This window comes from Ambystoma mexicanum, chromosome 1q (assembly GCF_040938575.1).
Source record: "Ambystoma mexicanum isolate Mex_15411 chromosome 1q, UKY_AmexF1_1, whole genome shotgun sequence".
In the NCBI taxonomy this organism is placed as follows: domain Eukaryota; kingdom Metazoa; phylum Chordata; class Amphibia; order Caudata; family Ambystomatidae; genus Ambystoma; species Ambystoma mexicanum.
In genome coordinates this window covers 1,548,378,281-1,548,397,157 of record NC_090922.1, presented here as the reverse complement: position 1 = coordinate 1,548,397,157, position 18,877 = coordinate 1,548,378,281, and the positions used below count along the sequence as shown (strand labels likewise).

General features: G+C 46.1%; 1 pseudogene; it reads right to left on the bottom strand.

Annotated features, from left to right (window-relative positions):
* LOC138563375 (zinc finger protein 91-like) overlaps positions 1 to 18,877 on the bottom strand; it is a 252,131-nt pseudogene that overhangs the window by 200,010 nt on the left and 33,244 nt on the right.

Here is an 18,877-nt window from a genome sequence, read left to right as displayed (position 1 = left end):
CTGTCGCAATGTGCTTGCATTGAGAGGAATACTTTTGGTTTCCTTTAGTCCCCTTCATTTAGATGATGGACAGCACGGCTGGCATTAAGACTCTGTGGATGTGGAGCACTCTGTGTTGCGTCGGTTTGTGGAACGTTTACCGAGAGGTGCCGCAGTGAGTGCTGTCACCAGATAACTGCCAATTACATGGTATCAATCTGTTATAATTGAGAGCAGATTTTAGGCAAGTGTTCTTTCCAGAGGCCTGGGGAGTGTGTGCTTTTAGGCACACTGACGTTAGGTGGATATGAACCCATCAATGGCGCAGCACCTGTCTTATCTCCAGACAGTAAGATGCATTTCCCCCTCACATGTCACTTTTACTGTGTTATTGGCAAAGAGAGCGCGTTGGTCTTCTTACGCCTTGCGGCCTCTGCTCATTGAGGAGTGAACCATTGGACAGTTAATTTGCACCTCATCCCATTTTCCTGCCCAGCGGTAAAAAGACACAGTAAATCCGATGTAGGCCTCACGGAACACCACCAAAGCCCAGAAGTAGGGTCCACCTTGAAAATATGAGTATTTTGGATTTATTGATATTTATGAAGTGCTTTCTGAAAGCACTAAACATAATACACAACAAAAGGGCACAAAAAAGCACGCAGTAAGATGACTAAGACATGCAATCAGTAGAAGAAGAAAATAACAGACAGTTAATGAGTCGTTAGAAATAAGTGACAATAAATTAGATTTTAACCAGGTCCACAGGAGATTAAGGAAAGGAGAGGAATGAATGGATAGTGGAAGAGAGTACAGTGCTTGCAGGTGAGACACGCCTAAGAGCAAAATCAAGAAAGGGCTCAAGGTGACTGAGCACAGATAGGAGGTGCAGAGATTAGGAATGAGGAGCAAGCGAAGGAGAATACAGAGTGACTAACGAGGAAAGATAATATAGAGCAAAGCCATGAGTACATTTATGGTGAAGGAGAAGACAGGAGTCAAAAGCCAGGAGAGCGATTGATAGATGTGAGGAAGTGCTAGAGGAGCACGAGTAGAAGTAAGACAGAAGACAAATGGCAGAGATAAAAACAGAACAAAGGGAGTTTTAGGGTGTTACCCCATTTGTCCTGTGGGAAAGACCTAAAGGTTGTCCTTTTAAATTATTCCTCTAACCCCAAACAAGGCTTGAACATTCTTTAAAATCCCACTAGCCCTGCATGTGGAGTCATTTTTATCTACTCGACCTAGGAGAAATGCACTTGACCCACAGACTTGTGAGATAAACACTTTTTATTGAAACAACAACAAGCAACGAATATCAAACTTTACCAGTGCTGCTGATGTGCCTTTTCATAACTGTACTGATTAATATCCCAAATATTCTGAATATAAATCGCAAGCACTTTTTCTCAAAAAGAAATGTTGATGCAATGAAGCAATACCAGCACTGCCTATAAGGTTCCTTAGGCTTTCCCTAGCGATGACAAAAGGGGCAGTCTTACTGGAATGGCGAACGAGTCAAAGAAGGAAGGCTGGATGAGAGAAGGGAAGCTTGGTATCCTACAGAGAAAGTGTGTGCAGGAAATGGGATGTGGAGTGCAGGAGTGGAACGGGATGGAGTTGGGGAGCAGGAGGTTACTGAGCACATTGAGGACATGGACAGTCTCCACTGTTCATGCATCTGCTCACGATGAATAGGTCCTCATGACAAGTAAAGATGCACTTGACTATATTGTGGGACTCTGACATGTTAGTGGCAGGATGTGGTCATGTACCTCTTCATGGGAAGTTCAGTTACGACGGGCTTGATAAAGATTCATCTGTGTGGGGCTATCTCAGAGAGATGAGGTCTTTATCAAGACAGTCGCAGGGGGACCTCTTTGTGGGCAAATGATGCGACATATGCGGGCTATTTGAGAGGAATCTCCTATGGGTATGCATATTGTGAAATTGTGCTTTTGATAAAAGCACAATTTCACAATTTGGACACACAATTTAAATCCTTTAAATGAATCCTCACTAGAGGAGAGTCAAGCCGGCTCAACGGGACTCAAGCAAGGATTTACTTAAATGATTTAAATTGTGTTTGCAAATTGTGAAACTGTGCTTATACTAAACCATGTTTAGTGAAAGCACAATTTCAGAGTTTGCACAAATTAAAATGTGTTGCTTCTGTTGTCTTAATCCTAACCAACTCTAGAGGAGTGTGGAGGATCAATTTAAGACCTGTGTGCACTTTGCAGTCACACATCTGCTCATGATGAACAGCTCAACATGAGGAAAAAGGAGGTGCATGGATATACGGCTGGCATGGCAATGAGGCATGGCAATGAGGCATGGCAAGTCTCACAGCACCTTCATGCACCTCTTTATGGGATCCTCGGCTGCATAAACATTTCTCCGAGTAACTATCTCCGAGAAATAGTTATTAAGCTGGTCGCAGTATTCCTTCTAGGTGGGCAAATTATGCCTGTGGAAGCTAAAACCTTTACTAAAAGCACAACTTCATAATTGTCACACATATTTAGGAGGCTGGCTCTGCAGAAGGACATCAGAGCCGCAATCATGCATAAATCAGGTGACCTGCTTAGATGAATAGGATTGTGACATAGGTAGTAATGGCTTGCTTAGCTTTGAAAGGGCAAGCAAGTGTGTCCGCCCTGGGCGAGCCCTACCACGACCTCCACTTTCAAATATTCTCTCTGGTGGATGGTGGCAGTTTGAGAGTGCTGAGTTCATGGCAGACCCCATGGGAGGGGGCAGGAGGGGGAAGAAAGAGAAAAAGAGAGAAACAGAAGTACAGAGGGAGAGAGAATCTAGCCAGAGCGTCAACTGTTCTGACTGCTCTGGCAGCCTGAACTCTGTAATGTTAACAATGCAAATGGGACAAACTCACTCAATCACTGTGTGCCGCTATAACGTAGATCGATGGTACTCACTTCGAGGACTCCACTCCAGGAGAAGCCCCATGTGTAGCCATCAATTATTGTGACTTTCAGACCATGTAGCATTATGCTGCATTGGAGATCTACGGCAGAATGAGTTTCCCTGCTCATGGAGGAGTCTCTTATTTAGAGAGGGGAGGTGTAGAGGAGCAGGTAGACATGTCATCCCTGGCTCCCACCCCTCACCCCTGTCCCCTGTCATGTTGGAACAGCAGAAGAGCCCTATGTGGGACACCAGGTATCACCCCAATACCACATCGAGTGTATGAGACATGATATGCACTCGGCAACCCTACCGAAAGTACCCTCGCACTGAAAGGGTGGAAGCATGTCTGCACACAGCATTGGACATCATGGAGCGATAAGTGAAATCTGACGAGGGCCGAATGACGTCATGAAGGACATATATGAAGACGCACTGATACAATATAAACACACAAGAACAAAGATTTAACTGAAGTAACAAGAAAAACATGTAATCAAAGATTGAGAGCTCCTATATACCAAGAAGATAGGTAACCTGCTGACAAAAAAATCTATATACATAGAAGCATGCTGCAGAGGAAAACAGTGTGGCTAGGACGGCCATGCTGAAAAGATGGATGTCGTGTCGGATTAAAACCAATCAAGCTACTTGAGAGACAGACTAGGGCTGTAGAGTCCAGAGATGGTGGATAAACAGCTTTGTGTGAGAAATAAAGAGGAGTCTATTTGGCCCGGGATCAAGGGTGCAATTTCAAGAAATATTTACAAGGCGCAAGGGGAGTCAAAAGGATAAGCCATATACATAAGACATATTTTGCTTAGATTAAGGAAAGAAGAAAACATCTGCAAGAATCAAGTATTGGATAATTAAAAATGCACAAAGCCTACACAAGGAGGAGTGCCAAGAGAAGTAATGACACCCAGTATAATTAAATCAAATAGCAGTAAAGAAAAGGTCGAAATTGACAAATTTGCGGTCTCCTCACAAGTGATTCAGAAGTCGAAAACAAGGGCTATTCATTAAGCTTCGGATGACAATAGTGGTGTGTCTACACTCCCTTAAATTTCCTAGAACAGAAAACAGGCTGCAAGGTCAACTAAAAACGAGACATCTTGGCTTAGGGCTGGACTGATGAGAGACCATGGACTAATTGGGAAAAGTGGGCAATAGTCTGATTTTACTCTAAGCACTTGGGGTCCATTTTGCTTACGTGCTGTTAACGAGCCGAAGGTCCAAGGTTAAGAGTGTGCCAACCAATCAGAGGGTTTATGAAGCAACATGCATTACAGTGTTGCATAGGCCAACCCGTTGCCATTATTCCACTATAATCAGTATTATATGTATTTAGAGGTGGCTCGAGACGTGCCTAACAGATAAGGGCAGCCAATGGTGTCGTTAAAACCTATGTATACAATAGGTAGCTATGTTCCCTTAACCAATACCTCCCTTCAATAGGTTATATAGTTTGCCACGTAGGGTGATGTCATCAATGAGGCATATCGAGGTATAAGACCTTTGTGTAATACATTTTAGTTGTGAGTGTGCAAACTTCAGTCGTTCGCCAGATTGCCCAACTTTATTCTATGTTAACAATAATGTAATACTTTGCGATATTATTTGAGTCTGTCCGGTTCTTTGGGTCTGAGAACGTTATTGTTAATTCCATATAGCAAAAGAGATGCTTCAAGGTGCTAAGAGCACATTTTGGTAGCAGTGCGGATGGTTCTGGTCTAATTGACCTAGTGCCAGAATCCGACTCTCAGACTTTTGCCTGCTTCTGCCATTAGCAAGAAGATCGTGGAACTTCCTGTGGAGATTGGTGTGCAAATACATATGTGTGAGAAGAATCGGTTGGCAGGTACCACTTTGATGAAATGCTTGTCCGGCCCCCGCAGGTGCCCCGCCGACTGATGGTGAACTGATGGATTGGGGAAGATTCAATGCTGAGGGACTCGAGCTGAGCCACGGATGTAAATTGAAGGGGTGGAAGGGTATGTACTATAAACTCCAAGTAGGGGTACTAAGGTTTCCTGACGCAAGGCCAAAAAAGAGTGTCTATCAAACTCCAAGATGGGGTAAAAAAGTAGATGAGATAAATGTACTAAAAATAGTAGAGGAAGGCATAAAAAGGTGCACGTGTATGGGGTTATAAAAATATCACTATAAAACTATAATTGGGTTTAGACTAAGAGATATAGGACAATAGTAAATAATTAAAGTGATTATTAGGTTTTTCAATCAGGAGATTGACGTCAATCAGGAGGATAAAAATCAAAGGAGACAAATAATGACGAGATTCTTAAAATATCAATAATAAAACCATGAGAGCAAAAATTGATATAAAGTGTAAACGAAGAAACAGAAACAATCAGCCTCGCATAGATTTTTAAAAGTGGTTAAAAAATGTTTTGATTTTCAGATAATGAGCAGCAGTTGATGGTGCCTGCACAAATTGATAAAATAAAGAAAAGAATAAATGGCTGGGTATGTATGGACCGTCGAGATTGACTTTGGGAACCACTCCTCTTCTACACTTATGCAGGACATTGCCAAGATATACATCTAAGATAAGGCAGTATCACGTGGAGTGGATCTGAGGCACGGCCAATAAAACACTCATGCCATGGACTCAAGAGGGTTTTTTGTCAAAAACAGTATTGAGACATGTGGCAACGTATTTGCATGCTACATATAACGGGAAGAAGCTACAGAAACGTTTGGCCGTTTAAGAGTTGTGGAAGATGCATCAGAGCGAGAAAGAAGATCCAGCTGAGAAGGAGTGGATGCTTAGTCAGCATAAAGGGGAGGATAAAACACCTTTGGCTCCCCTTTCCCCTTCTGAATACAAGAGTGTAGTGTGAGAAACCTGAGGGTGTTCTCCCACGTAAACCTCGGCAAACCCTTATTCAGGTGGCCAGGGGAGGGCTGGCACTCTCAGATTCCAACCCTGGTGGCGGACGAGTGAGGGAGGATCACCTGGATAGAGGAGCCCGAGGTTATGCTCGGGGGAACGCCCTAGGAGAGACGCAGTGCTATGCCAAGGAAGAAGGCGAGACAAATAAAATCTCTGAAACCTTTATAGGCTATAACACATCAGCCTCACCTTCTCCCATTAAATCTCTTCCATCTAGATCCAATGACCCCTCCGTACAGAAACAATCCCCTAAGATTTCAAACCTGCTTGCCTCCAAAGATTATCCATCCCAGAATCCCGGTTTGTTTGTCCCCTACCCGAATACTCTTGGGCATTCTTTTCCACATTCCTCTAGTTACTCTGTCCCGAACACCCACTCTACTCAGGGCACTACCGTTCCCATAATCCTCCTGGTTTATTTCACAATCCCAGTTATTCCTGCCTGCTTCAAGAAGTCTACCAATCCCGTTCCTCTGATTGTCACTCACCGAGCTCCCAGGCTGCCTTGACAACTCACTAAGATTCCCACAATCCCTTATGTTCTGTTCTCCATCCCGGTCATGTTCATCCATTTCGCAAACCTTCCCCATCATATCCCGTAGGACAATCTTTACATTTTCTCCATCATACCCTGTAGGACACTCAGAAACTCTACCCCCCTCCTTTTCCACCCTGAACACTTCCTCACATTGTAACAGACAACAGACTTGGAATCCACCTGTTTACCTGACATGTCCCGACACAAGGATAAGGCAAACCCAGGCAATTAAATCAGAATCACAAACACCTGACAGCTCTTTCCTTTCCCCATAGGGGTAAAAGGTGGAGCAAAAGAGCACAACACGAGCAAAGCGAGTATGGCGGACAACACAGCAACGCAGGTGTGGCAGTTCAAACGAAGAAGAAAGGTGGCAGGAATCGAGAGGGTGGCAAGGAGAGAAGTGACCTTGCCCTTTTCAACCCAGACCTGCAGACCATTCATGAAGGAGAGCTTAAGACCATGAACAATAGCATAAGTGTCTTGCAGGAGAAGTGAACGGTACACGGGGCAAGCTTATGCCGATAAGCAGGACTGAGGGTAGCTCCCATGCACGTGGTACCGGCCTTGACTCCAGGAAAGCCACAAGCCAAGGGGTCAATCACAGCCGGTGAGTCGAGGGGTGAATCGATAAGAACTGGGCTGTGTTGAACCAAGTTTAATGAATTTTGTGAAGAGCTGTAATAACTATTGAAGGGGAGACCAGCTCCAGAGAGAAACCGGCACCAAGTGGGTGCTAACTCGAGAGACTCTGGTTGAGCCCCATATGAGAGAAAATACGGATACCAGAAGGCCATAGGAATTGGGATAGATATTATTGGAGCGTTGGAAACCTCTAGAAAGGGTAATAAATATGCTCTGGTAATCGCAGATTATGCTACCCCGTATCCAGAGGTCTTTCCCATGCGGAACAACACAGCCCAGCAAATTGTAAAACACCTACTGCCCTTCTTTCCTAGGGTTGGTTTCCAAAAGAAAATTCTAACGGTGCAGTGATCCAATTTCAGGAGTAAACTTATGGGTGAATTCAAAGAACTACATATTACCACCTTAAGACCTTCAGCTTAACACCCCCAAATGGACGGATTGGTAGAGAGATACCTCTGGGTTTAGGTTCCATATAGAAATAAATAAAACAAACAAACAAACAAAAGCCTTAAAATGATTTTGAGCAAATTGGTAGATAAGGATGGGAAGGACTGGGATTTCATGATCCCATGGGCCCTATTTGCAGTAAGAAAGACCCCTCGGGCAGCCACCGGATTCTCTGCTTTTGAATTACTTTACGGTAGAGAACCAAGAGATGTCTTAGGCATGCTCTGGGAGACCTGGGAAGAGAGAGAAGAGGCACCTACTCCCCTCTCCCAGACAGCTACCCAATTGCAAGTACACATGAATCTCGTCCAGAGTCTACTGCACACTCACACGGAGAAAGCACAAGCCCAACTGGAGTCCACCTATGACAAGAGAGTGAATTTAAGATTGTTTTCAGTATGTCAGAACGTATTAGTCCTCTTTCCTACCTCTGAAAATAAACTTGTCTCAAAGTGACATGGGCCATATGAGGTGCTAGAAAAAACAGGAACCTGTACCTACAAAATACCCCAACCTGATAGAAAACAAAATAACAACCTTTACAGCATACATCTCCTAAAGGAGTGGAAAGAAAATCCTTCTGCTGCCACCTCATCTATATTGTCTTGTTTGGTACCCAAGGAGATCGGCAACTCTAAACTTATTACCCAAGAAATATCTATACAAAAACAAGAAGATTTGAACAACCTTATTATGTCATTCCCGATGTATTCTGTGCAAAACCAGGGAGAGTACATGGTACTTATCCTTATATCAGAACCCCAAAGGGAAAGGTGGTCCATTTGAAACCATACAGATTCCCAGAAGCACGAAAACAAATGGTGGTTGAGGAAGTGAAAATAAAATGCTGAAGGCAAAGATTATCGAGCCCTCTTCAAGTCCTTGGTCTGCCCCTATTGTGTTGGTGGAGTGACCTGGAGAGTGTTGCTGTGTGGGAGCTTTAGTACTGCTGTAGTCTATTTTTGCTTTCTACTGTTGGGAGGAGGGCTAACTTCATCAAAACCTCCTCTCCCAAGTGGAGCGACGTGGAGTGATCTGGAGTGTGTTGTCGTGTTTCCATGGACTCTGGGGCTGGCTGTGGTAAGCGTCTCCTCTTTGATTTGATTACCCGACACATAACCATTGACCCAACCAGGTCTTTCCTCCTCTGCGTTTTTACATCCTTCGCCCCTCCTCTCCCTCACTGACACTTGATAGTACATTGCGTGTGCAGAGACTGCAGGGACAAGTCTCTTTGATCTGCTCGTGCACGAACTGACACAGTGAACACAGTGAATTGGCTAGCGTAGAAAGCAGAGTGCTTGCGAAGGTATGGCTGAGGGAATGGAGCCAGACAGACACAACGAGGGAGCTTCAAAAAGGATTGCCTTGAGGACTCGTAGCCAAGCCTGGCACATTCTGAATGAGGGAACAGGAGGAATCGAGTCCGGGCCTTGGGGGGGGGGGGTGTGGAGTTTACCATTGCGAGCCCTGGCCCCTTTGGGAGAACGGTCACAAACTAGTAGAAGGGTCTACGTCGGGCCCTCCGCCAGCCGAGGCAGCTATCAGGATACCTATGGAGGGCTCGGAGCAAGAGCTCCGGGAGACTTTCATCCCTCCTTTGTTGATGTTAGAGTTGGCGGTCTGGGATGACTGCGAAGAGGCAACCTCCAATGGCACTGCCGCGTCAGCGAACTCAACGTATAAGCATGAGAGCCCTGATAAATCATTTGATCTATTTACACAGAAGCCACGTAATAATAGTGGCGGACGGGTGTTTCCCGCTCTGGACATGGAGAAGAAAATCCCGGACAGAAGTGAAGAAATGGGGGACCATATTGGAACAGAATTAGAATCACCGGCCCATTCTTTTCCCCAGCTGAAGAAGGGAATTTCTGAGAAGCCAAAGATCCAAAAAGCCTCCCGGCTGCTTGCCCCTAACATAATAGAGGACAAGACGGTGATGGGGAAGGGTACCAGGAAAAGGACACAGGTTAATCTCCTGAAGCAGAGGAATAAGTCATTTGCACAATCAAGTGGCACTTTTAAGCAAGGGACCCGGGCCTGCGGGCCCCAATTAACATTGGTCAGACACAGAGGGAGGAGAAAATGAAGGGTCGGAATCCACCAGCTGATGAGTGGGTCAACATAATAGGATACAGACCTTTTGGGAGGCATAGAGCAGATTGTGGTCTCCAAAGAAGAAGTTCATTGTGATTGTGTGGGTGACCTAAATGTGGTAGAAATAAAGAAGGTCGCCTAAGTATTGAGATTTTGGCGGACCCAGAGCCTGAGCCCCCGGGGGAATTGCAAACGGAATCCTATAAGGGGGATGACACAGGGGTGTCCGTGAATGAGAAAGGTGACACACGTTCGGGGGAACAGCACAATCAAACTATGGACCACCAGCAGTCAACTAAGCTGACAAAGAGACAAGGATGGCATAGAACTCTCTAGGGTGGCGTTCCAACTGCAACAGCCTGCCTGGCCAAAGACATTGCAGCAGTAACTCTGGAATTGAGTATGTTATGTTATGTTGTGGCTATTTATTCAGCGCACAGTCACCCGAGGTATCTTGGCGCTGAGGAGATAAAAGCCACAGGAAACAAGAAGGCACCACAAAACCAATCGCAAGTAGCTCAGAACAGACGAGTCTTCAGAGCCTTCCGGAATGTCAGATGATTAGACACACGTTTTAAAGCAAATGGAAGGCTGTTCCACAGCTGTGCCGCTGTGATAGAAAAGGCACAACCACCCGCCGAGAACGGCAAAAGGAGGGTACGCACAGCATACCAGCAGATGTTGATCGCAATAGGCGATTGGCATTGTAACGCTTAAATTTAACATGCAGATACTCAGCGCCTAGACCATGTGGAGCCCGGTGCACAATACAGAGCACCTAAAACTGAATATGTTGTGCGACAGGAAGCCAGTGGAGGGAGAGTAACACAGGAGATATATGGGACCCATATGGGGTACCCATTGCCACCCTCGCTTCCAGATTCTGGTGGCGCTGTAGCCTGCCGACCAACCCCTTGGGTTGCGCCAGGTACAGGGAGTTGCAGCAGTCCAGCCTACTCAGAATCATAGCTGCTACTACAGGAGGGCGCAGCATAGCTGGAATCATATAGAGCACTTTCCTTAAGATTTTTAGCTGAAAGTGACCCTGCTGGCATACCAAGGCCACTTGGGCTGTCAGAGAGAGGTCAGCCAACATAATCACTTTTTAACCTCAGAAGAGGTTACCGGAAGAAGACCAAGAGAGGAAGGCCAGAAAGAAGAAATCCACAGTGAAGGGTCAGGCGGGGGAACCCACCACCATTCAATTTCAGCCAGTTGTGACCCATCCATTCTCCAACGGCCGTCGGGCACTTATGCAGGCACGTGGAAACCTTAGCCTGATCCAGATCTAGACGGATCAGCCGCTGGGTATCGTCCACATACGAGTAGCACCTGAGGCAATCCAGCAGGAAGATATAGATGTTAAAAAGAATAGGGAACAAAGCAGAACCCTGGGGGATGCCACAGCTAAGACGTGAGGATTTAGAAAAGAAGGGTGGCAAAAAGAGAGTTTGAGATCTGTCAGCCAGGAAGGAACTGAACCAGGTCAATACATGGCCCGATACCCCAATCTGGCCCAGACGGGTGAGCAGGGTAACATGATCCACAGTGTTGAACGCCACGGAAAGATCTAAAAGAATCAAGGTGCCAACACCACCCTGATCAACCATCCTGGCCATATCGTCCTGTCTAAGACACTTTCTGTCCCCATGCCTGGACGAAAACCAGACTGGGCCGAATTGAGCATCATGGAAGACTCCACAAAGGAAGACAGTAGAGAAGAAATCAGTGATTCAAGAAGTTTCATGAGACAGGGGAGAAGAGAGATGGGACGGAAATTAGACGGGAGAGAAGGGTCCAAGGATGGTTTCTTCAGGAGAGGAATAACAACTATGATTGAACAGAGAAGAGGTCAATTAGCGAGATGGAGGTCTCTATTGGCCGCTCCCCCTCTTCCCAGAAAATAAGCTGAAGCAACGGCCCTTACCAAGTACCGAAAATATTTTAAAGGACATCTCACAACAAGGAAGAAGGACAATTGCGACCCCAGAAGGCGCAGAGGAGGAAATGACTTAGCTCAACAGATGATTCAGAGGACTCAGAATCAGATGGTTCAGAAAGGGAGTACCCCTCTGATGACAGCAGAAGCAGTTAAGCCTAAGGCCTTCGTAGGAGGTATGAAGTCAACAGCCACTATAGGGAAGGAACACCTGTTCAAATGGGAGGACCAATGCGCTCAGTTTCAAGCATCTATTGGATCGATGGTTTCCATCACACTCGTCCCCTTCTTAATACTTTGTGAATCATTAAACGAGAACTACAATGACCAGTTGACCTTGCTGGAATTGATGCATTCTAAATTGATATTTATAGAACCGTATCTGGAAGCATCAAGAGAAAAGTAATCGGAAGGGGTGATATTTAATACCCTCACTGATCTAACTGAAGATGTCAGAGAGGATAAGAAATCCTTTCTAACTAAGACCCCAAGAGCAGAAGGAAAGAAGGAAACGTACCCCCGATCAAACATCAGCTGGACCAAGTCTGGAGGTGACCCAGAATCGGATGTAAGAGTCGGAAAAGAAGAAGAGGACGGCTGTTCAGCAGAGGCTCCCGCTCGACCGAGAGGGAGTGTACAGGTGTGTCTGATCAATGGCTTGTGTGAGCAGTGAGGGGAGCCTATCCCTAAACAACAGACAGATGTGTGCCCACCCCCTGCCTCTGTATGGAAAACTAGAAACAACCAAACGTTGGACCGGAGAGGGATGGTCACTACCGCCAGGCAGAATCTTCGACCTTTTTTCTATCTTTGAGGCGGCTCTACATAAAGAGCGAAAATCACAAACGACAAAGTAGCAACTGGAGGGGGTGAGGGGGAGGGGGGCAGAAATCTCATAAGAAATGTAAGATCAATATCAGTGGCTTCCCCTAAAAAAGTTCCACCAAGGGAGCTACTGGCAATAGCAAGTACAGAAACCATGGGTGGTCAAAGGGAGTGTAGTGGGCACAGAGGGAGTGATTCCCTCCACCAGATGGCCTTATTGACCAGGACTTGGAAAATGACTATCTGTTGCAACTTTCGACGTACGAAGATGAGGAACAGGACATCCAGGAGATAAGCTCTGTGTCCGATTCCTCCATGGGGGGGGGGGGTCGACTGAAGAACTGGGGAAGGATGACCAAATAGAAAAAGGCTTCGAAACTTTAGAAAACATGCAAGCAAAAGGGGCCAGTAAAACAGCTTTCCCAGAAAGTCAATCGGAGATGATGAATGTAAGTATGAGGCAGGAGGAGGGATTTAGAAGTCAAATTAGCCTTTATTCAGGAAGAAAAAATAATAAAATAACAGGTCTTTAGTTCAATCTTCTTGTATTTCCTCTGTAGGGATGCTCTGGCAGCCTCCTTGCTTTAACCCTCATAGGCCCAGAGAGTCTCCGGTGTAGCTCTCTCTCTCTCAGCTCGGGAGTTCTGAAAGAAATCAGATGGAACACACTTAGTCCCTTGTCAGTTTCTTCCTTAAATAGGGGAAAAAGGGTTCTTGACCAATCAGAAGGGACATGGAGGTTAAGTCTATAAATATACCCATAAGCCCCGCCCCCTTCCTCTCTGAACGAAGGCTGCCAAGATGTCTCCTTCCCTGTTCTGGTTACTTTCCCTTTCCCCTGGCTGCTAGCATCCTGAATCTCAGGTAAGTTTAATGACTGTATGCATAAGCGGGGAGCGGGTATCAAGTCTGTGTCTTTTCCTGCGTCCGTTCCTATCTCTTCAGTGTGGGTAATAAACGGACGCCATAAATGCTGGTTGTTTTCCATGTGGTAATGATTCCCTGTTACTGCCTTTCTCACCCCTCCCCAACTGCATTTGCTCCCTGGGTGTTCTGCTTGATTTTTGGCCCGGACCTGTTCATTGCCGCTAATTCTGTCAGCCTCGTTCGGGCTGTCAACATCAAACTTGGGCTCTGGTTTGTGGCTGGCGTCTACTTTAGCCTCCACCTCGCTACCGTTATTGAAGGTAGCGTCGGCCTTGCGGATGTTACTTGACGCCGCGCCGGCCACGCAGTTGGCGTTCCGCACAGCCTCGCGGCCGCGGCCACTAATCCATTCAGCCCCGTTTTCAGCCCCGGCTTCCTCTCGGCTGGCATTCCACACAGCCTCGCTGCCGCTGCCAATAACCCATTGAGCCCCGGTTTCGGCCTCAGCCCAGTTTTCAGCCCTTACATGTTTACAATGAACAAAATGTTAAAACAATCAACAAGAGAACCCCTTTTCTGGGAAAAGTCCTTAGGCAGCCCGAGGAAGAAGAAATGGACTAGGAGTTCAGACTGGCGCAAGTGGGGAATAAGATTATCCAGAGAAAAGAAAAACACAGTTCTGACCGCAAAGTCTTTCTGGAGAGAGTATTAAAACGGGATAATCCTCATAGTGAATAGAGCAAACATAATGGGATTAATGCACAACGTCTCACAGTTGAGGGTCACTGAACTGAAAGACATAAAGGTTGTTGGATTTCCAAGTGAACGTGAAAACAACAGGGTGTGTCTGCAAATGGCCATCAAAGCCGCTATAGCTCCATTGGTAAAAGCCACAGATGACCCGAGTACCTTGGGGTTTGACCTTAAAGAATGTGAGGTAGAGGTGGTGATAGCTCCAGAATGAAACCTACGGTTCAAGGGGAAAGAGGTGGCAGAACATACAGAAAACATTCATCGAGACTGAAGGAGCAGAGCAGGCGAAACCTATGAGACAGTCTCTGGTGGTGCTGCAAGGCCCGCAGGCCCTCAGAATAACGTCAGAAAATCAACAAGCAACAATCATGAAGAGAGGGGAGCTGGTTACGAGGGTACCCAAAGAAGAATCATGGGCCTGGCTTTCAAAAACTCTAGCGACAGGGTCAAAAGCCTATAGCGGGAAGCAGGCCAGTCAGAAATGGATTTGAATCGGCTCATGGAACTAGAGGGGTTTCTCCCACTTGTTTCTTTCCCTTGACCCAAGATTAGCAACACTGAATGTCCTATGTTTTCAGGAATCTTGGCTAAGAGAAGCTCCGATTATGGACGGCTATACAGGATTTCTGAACAAGGCATCAAAAGGTTCAAGAGGAAGACCCCATTCTGGGCTTTTGGCTATGATAAAAAACAGAACAATGGGAGAGGTACACAGGGTCATACACCCTAACTCATTGATACAGATTTTGATACTAAAAATAATGGAAAATCGAAACCCCAAGGAGGGTCTGATGGTCCTCTTTAATTTATATTGGAATTCCTAAGCTAAGGAATCAAAGTCCTTATGAAATAGATTGATGACTAAAGAGAGTAGCTAATTGACCCATGGATAGTGTTATTCAGAGACCTAAACATAGATTGCCTGGCAAGTAAAGAGGAAGCTGGTGAGACCTCCCGCTCAAACAAAGAAAAACAAACTCGAACCCAGCAATGGATGGCAGAAACCACAATAAGAGATGTGCACATGGCAAATGGGCAGGTAAAAGGGGATTTCGATGGGGCAAAAACTTGGTGATCAGTAACGTCAAGTGCTACGCTGGACTATTTCTTTGTTGGAGGGAAGATCCTCCCAAGGATCGCAATGTTGAAGGTCTACCCCACGAAGTTAAGTGATCATCGCCCGCTTATTCTAACCTGGGTAAGACCCTTTGCCATGGCAACAAGAAAAAAATAATACCTTCTGGAAACATAAAGCCGGACGAAACAGGCTCAGAATTTTGTCAAGATCCATCCCAAAGCTAAGGGAAACATTGGGATTGTGGAAACAGAACCCGAAAGAGGGGCCGGAGAACACATTTTGTTTAAATACTTTCAGAGAAACAATGGATGGAAGGGGAAAACCCCATTATAAGAGAACAGGTCTATGATGAAATAATGCCAATTAAAAAACGCCAACTGAGCCAGGATCTGAAACACCTAAAATGTACCCCAGCAATAAGAAGGAAAAGGAAATCACAATATAAGAACTGGGCCCGGGGGCACAGACATATGCTGTATCAAAATGATGCAGAAGACATGTTGAGAGTATCAACTATGAAGAACTCGAAATTATTGTTGGTCCCTTATAAATGGAAAAGCAGAAGGTCAGGAGGCATTCCAACTAAACCCAATTCAGGAATCCGGATGGATGGACCACTTTGATTTACTGTTTGATCAAAAAAGGGAGAAAACACAACTCATCTGCAGGCCCAACAAGAAGCATGGGCAATCACTTTCCACAAAGAAGAAGTTAGAAGCATCTTCAACAAGGTTAGTTCTTCCCGTGCCCCGGGCCCTGACGGCATGACAAACGTCATGCTCAAGGAAGCCCCGGAATTCTTTCTGCATGGAACTATTTAAGAGAATAATGCAAGATGGTAGAACGCCTGCTTCATGGAAAAAGGCGGTAGTAATTCCAATTTGTAAGAAAGGAGAAAGATCAAATCCTAATAACTACCACTCTATTTCCTTGCTAGATGTCCTGAATAAAGGTTGTAACATCAATAAAACATATGGGGATTAAGATCAGTGCAAGCAGCGTCGAAAAAGCCTGTATCGAAAACCTGCAACTGAAAATAAAACAGCTTAGCGCCCAAGCAATGGTGATCGGGAGAACATTTGGTACATTTTCACTCACGCCAATCATGAATTTTTACAACCAGAAGGTGGTCCCAAGGTTGACATATGCAGGAGAAGCTGGTTTAGGAATGCCTTGGGAAACTTGGAAAAAACTAGAAAGCAGGTTTTGGAAGAGGATCCAGAGACTCCCAAATGCTATACCGATGTCGATTATTAAACATGAGCTTGGATTGCTATCACTGCATGCAAGAATTATCTGGAGATCGCTGGCTGGCAACTTTCGGGAAACTCAGCGGGCCGAATTGCCCGCCACAATACCAAATTATACAAAGGAAAGATACAGGTATGAACTTTCGCCCACTAAATCAATGGAAAGACAAATGGAAGGACATTTTGGCAAACCTAAGCCTCCCAGTGGATGTCTTGTTCCTAATTCCATTGAGAGTAAAGACGGCCCTTTGGGCAACAGACTGGGCGGAATCAGAGGCTAAAAGATCGGCCGCCGGAATGCACATATTGGGCCCCATTATAAGTATGGCGGTACAGTAACAACGGCGCCGGCCGGACCTGGCCGGCAGTGCGGGACCCACGAGCACAACTCATGGATGCACCGGCACCGTTATGAGGGCCGAATGGGGCTGGGGAGTCCCTTATTACCGGCACCCGCGAATGGGCAATTACCGGGTCCACCGAACTCGGTTTGACCCGGTAATTGCCCATTCGCGGGTGCCAGATTTTTCTGTACGTTTTTTCGTAAGTTTGGAGGTAGCCTGCCTGTATTACAGGCATGCTACCTCCAAACTTGTAATGAGGCCCATTACTTAAAAATCTTACCGGCCTTCTGAATATATCTCGAGATTATCTAAGAAAATCCCTGAGCCAAAGATTCAGAGACTGGCTCCTGAGATACCGCCTGAATGTGCTACAACTAAAGTCATCTTATACAGATAAGGTTGGGCAAAGGAGGACGTCTGCCGGTTTTGTGGCATTGAGGCTGAATCCTTGCAACACGTGATTTTGTTTTGCCCTAATCTAAGAACGGAAAGAACCATTCTACTGTATGCAAAGCTGAATACGGTATTGGGTACCGATAAAGAGGCTTGGTGGGAGACACTGTATGGAGCTCATCGGATGGTTCAAGAATGGTGCCGGTGCATCCAACCTCCCCATTCCCATTGAGCCCTATGGGGCTCAATGAGAATGGGGAGTAATACTTACCGGCACTCGGCAATGGGGAATTACCGGGTCCGCTGGGGTCGTCATACCCCAGTAATTCCCCATTGCCAGTGCCAGTATTTTCACAAGTTTTGTGGCAGCCGTGCCTGTATTAAAGGCACGGCTACTGCCAAACTCGTAATGAGGCCCAGTGACTTAAACAAATACGCTGTTCGACTGGAAGCCAGTGAAGCTGGCGCAAAAGAGGAATCATGTGGGTGCCCAAAGTGGGGTGGAGTACTGCTCTAGCTGCCATATTCTGCAGCAGCTGTAGGCGATGGAGCAGGTGTTGCGGAAGGGCTAGATACAAGGCATTACAGTAATCGATGTTACTAATTACCAAAGATGATATCACTGGAGCATGGAATTTAGATGGAATGCAAGGAAGCACTTTCTGTAGTGTCCGTAATTTAAAGTGTGCCTTCTGACAGGAATAGGACCTGTTCAGCCATGGATAATGAGGCCGAAAGCTTTACACCTAGGTCCTTCACTGATGAAACGGGAGAAGGAAAAGGACCAAGGCTGACGGGCCAGAACTCAGGGGTCCAAAACAAGGAGGGGGTAGCTGTGCCAACCACTAACACCTCGGATTTCTCACCGTTCAATTTGAGCCAGTTCAAAGCCATCCTATAGCCAACTGCCTTTAAGAAATTCCTCAGACGACCCACCGTCTCAGGTTGAGTCAAGTCAAGAGGCACAATAATTTGCATATCGCTGGCATAGGAGTAGCACAAAAAGCCAAAAGCGTGAATAATGGCGAGAAGAGGTTGAATATACATGTTAAACAGAGTAGGGGACAGCGAAGAGCCCTGAAGGACTCCACACACCAGTGGGACAGAAGGGGGGTGAAAAGGAGGTAGAGAAACAGATCCAGAGCGCCCTGCCAAAAAGGAGGAGAACCAGGTCAGAATTTGAACAGAAAGGCCGGCAGACGAGAGACGGGTGACCAGGGTAGGGTGGTCAACGGTGTCCATCGCAGCCGACAGACCCAACAAAATCAAGGCCCCCTCCCCGCCCTGGTCTACCAAACGCATTAGATCATCCACAACTGATAGCAGCACTGATTCAGTGCCTCGACTGGGTTGAAAACCTGATTGACAAGGATCAAAGAAGCGCGATGATTCCAAAAAGGCACTAAGGAGTGGGGAGACCAAAGGACTCAAGCATTTTCATTAGGAAAGGAAGCAGAGAAATCAGACGAAAATTGGACAGAACTAATGGGTCCAGGCCAGGCTTCTTCAGCAACGGAATTACAAGAGTGTGCTTAAGGTTGTCATGGATCATCCCTGCCAGAAAAAGAGTCAATTACAGCTCTAGGGAGCCACGGAACAATGACATCAGAAATAGTTTTCGATATAGAAAGCGGGATAGGGTCGCTGGCCGATGCGGACTTTAGACTTTCTATAGCCTCCAAAACCTCCTTGTCAGAAAAAAATGGAAAGGAGGACCAGGGACCAACCGCTATGTCCAGAGCGTTGGGTAAGCCAGGTATGGGCCCAACTGCACCACCTGAGGGCAAGTAAGGTCAATGTCCTTACGAATGGAAGTTATCTTTGACTATCTTTGACTTGCACAGTTAAAGATTGAACGGCCGCAAATAAGG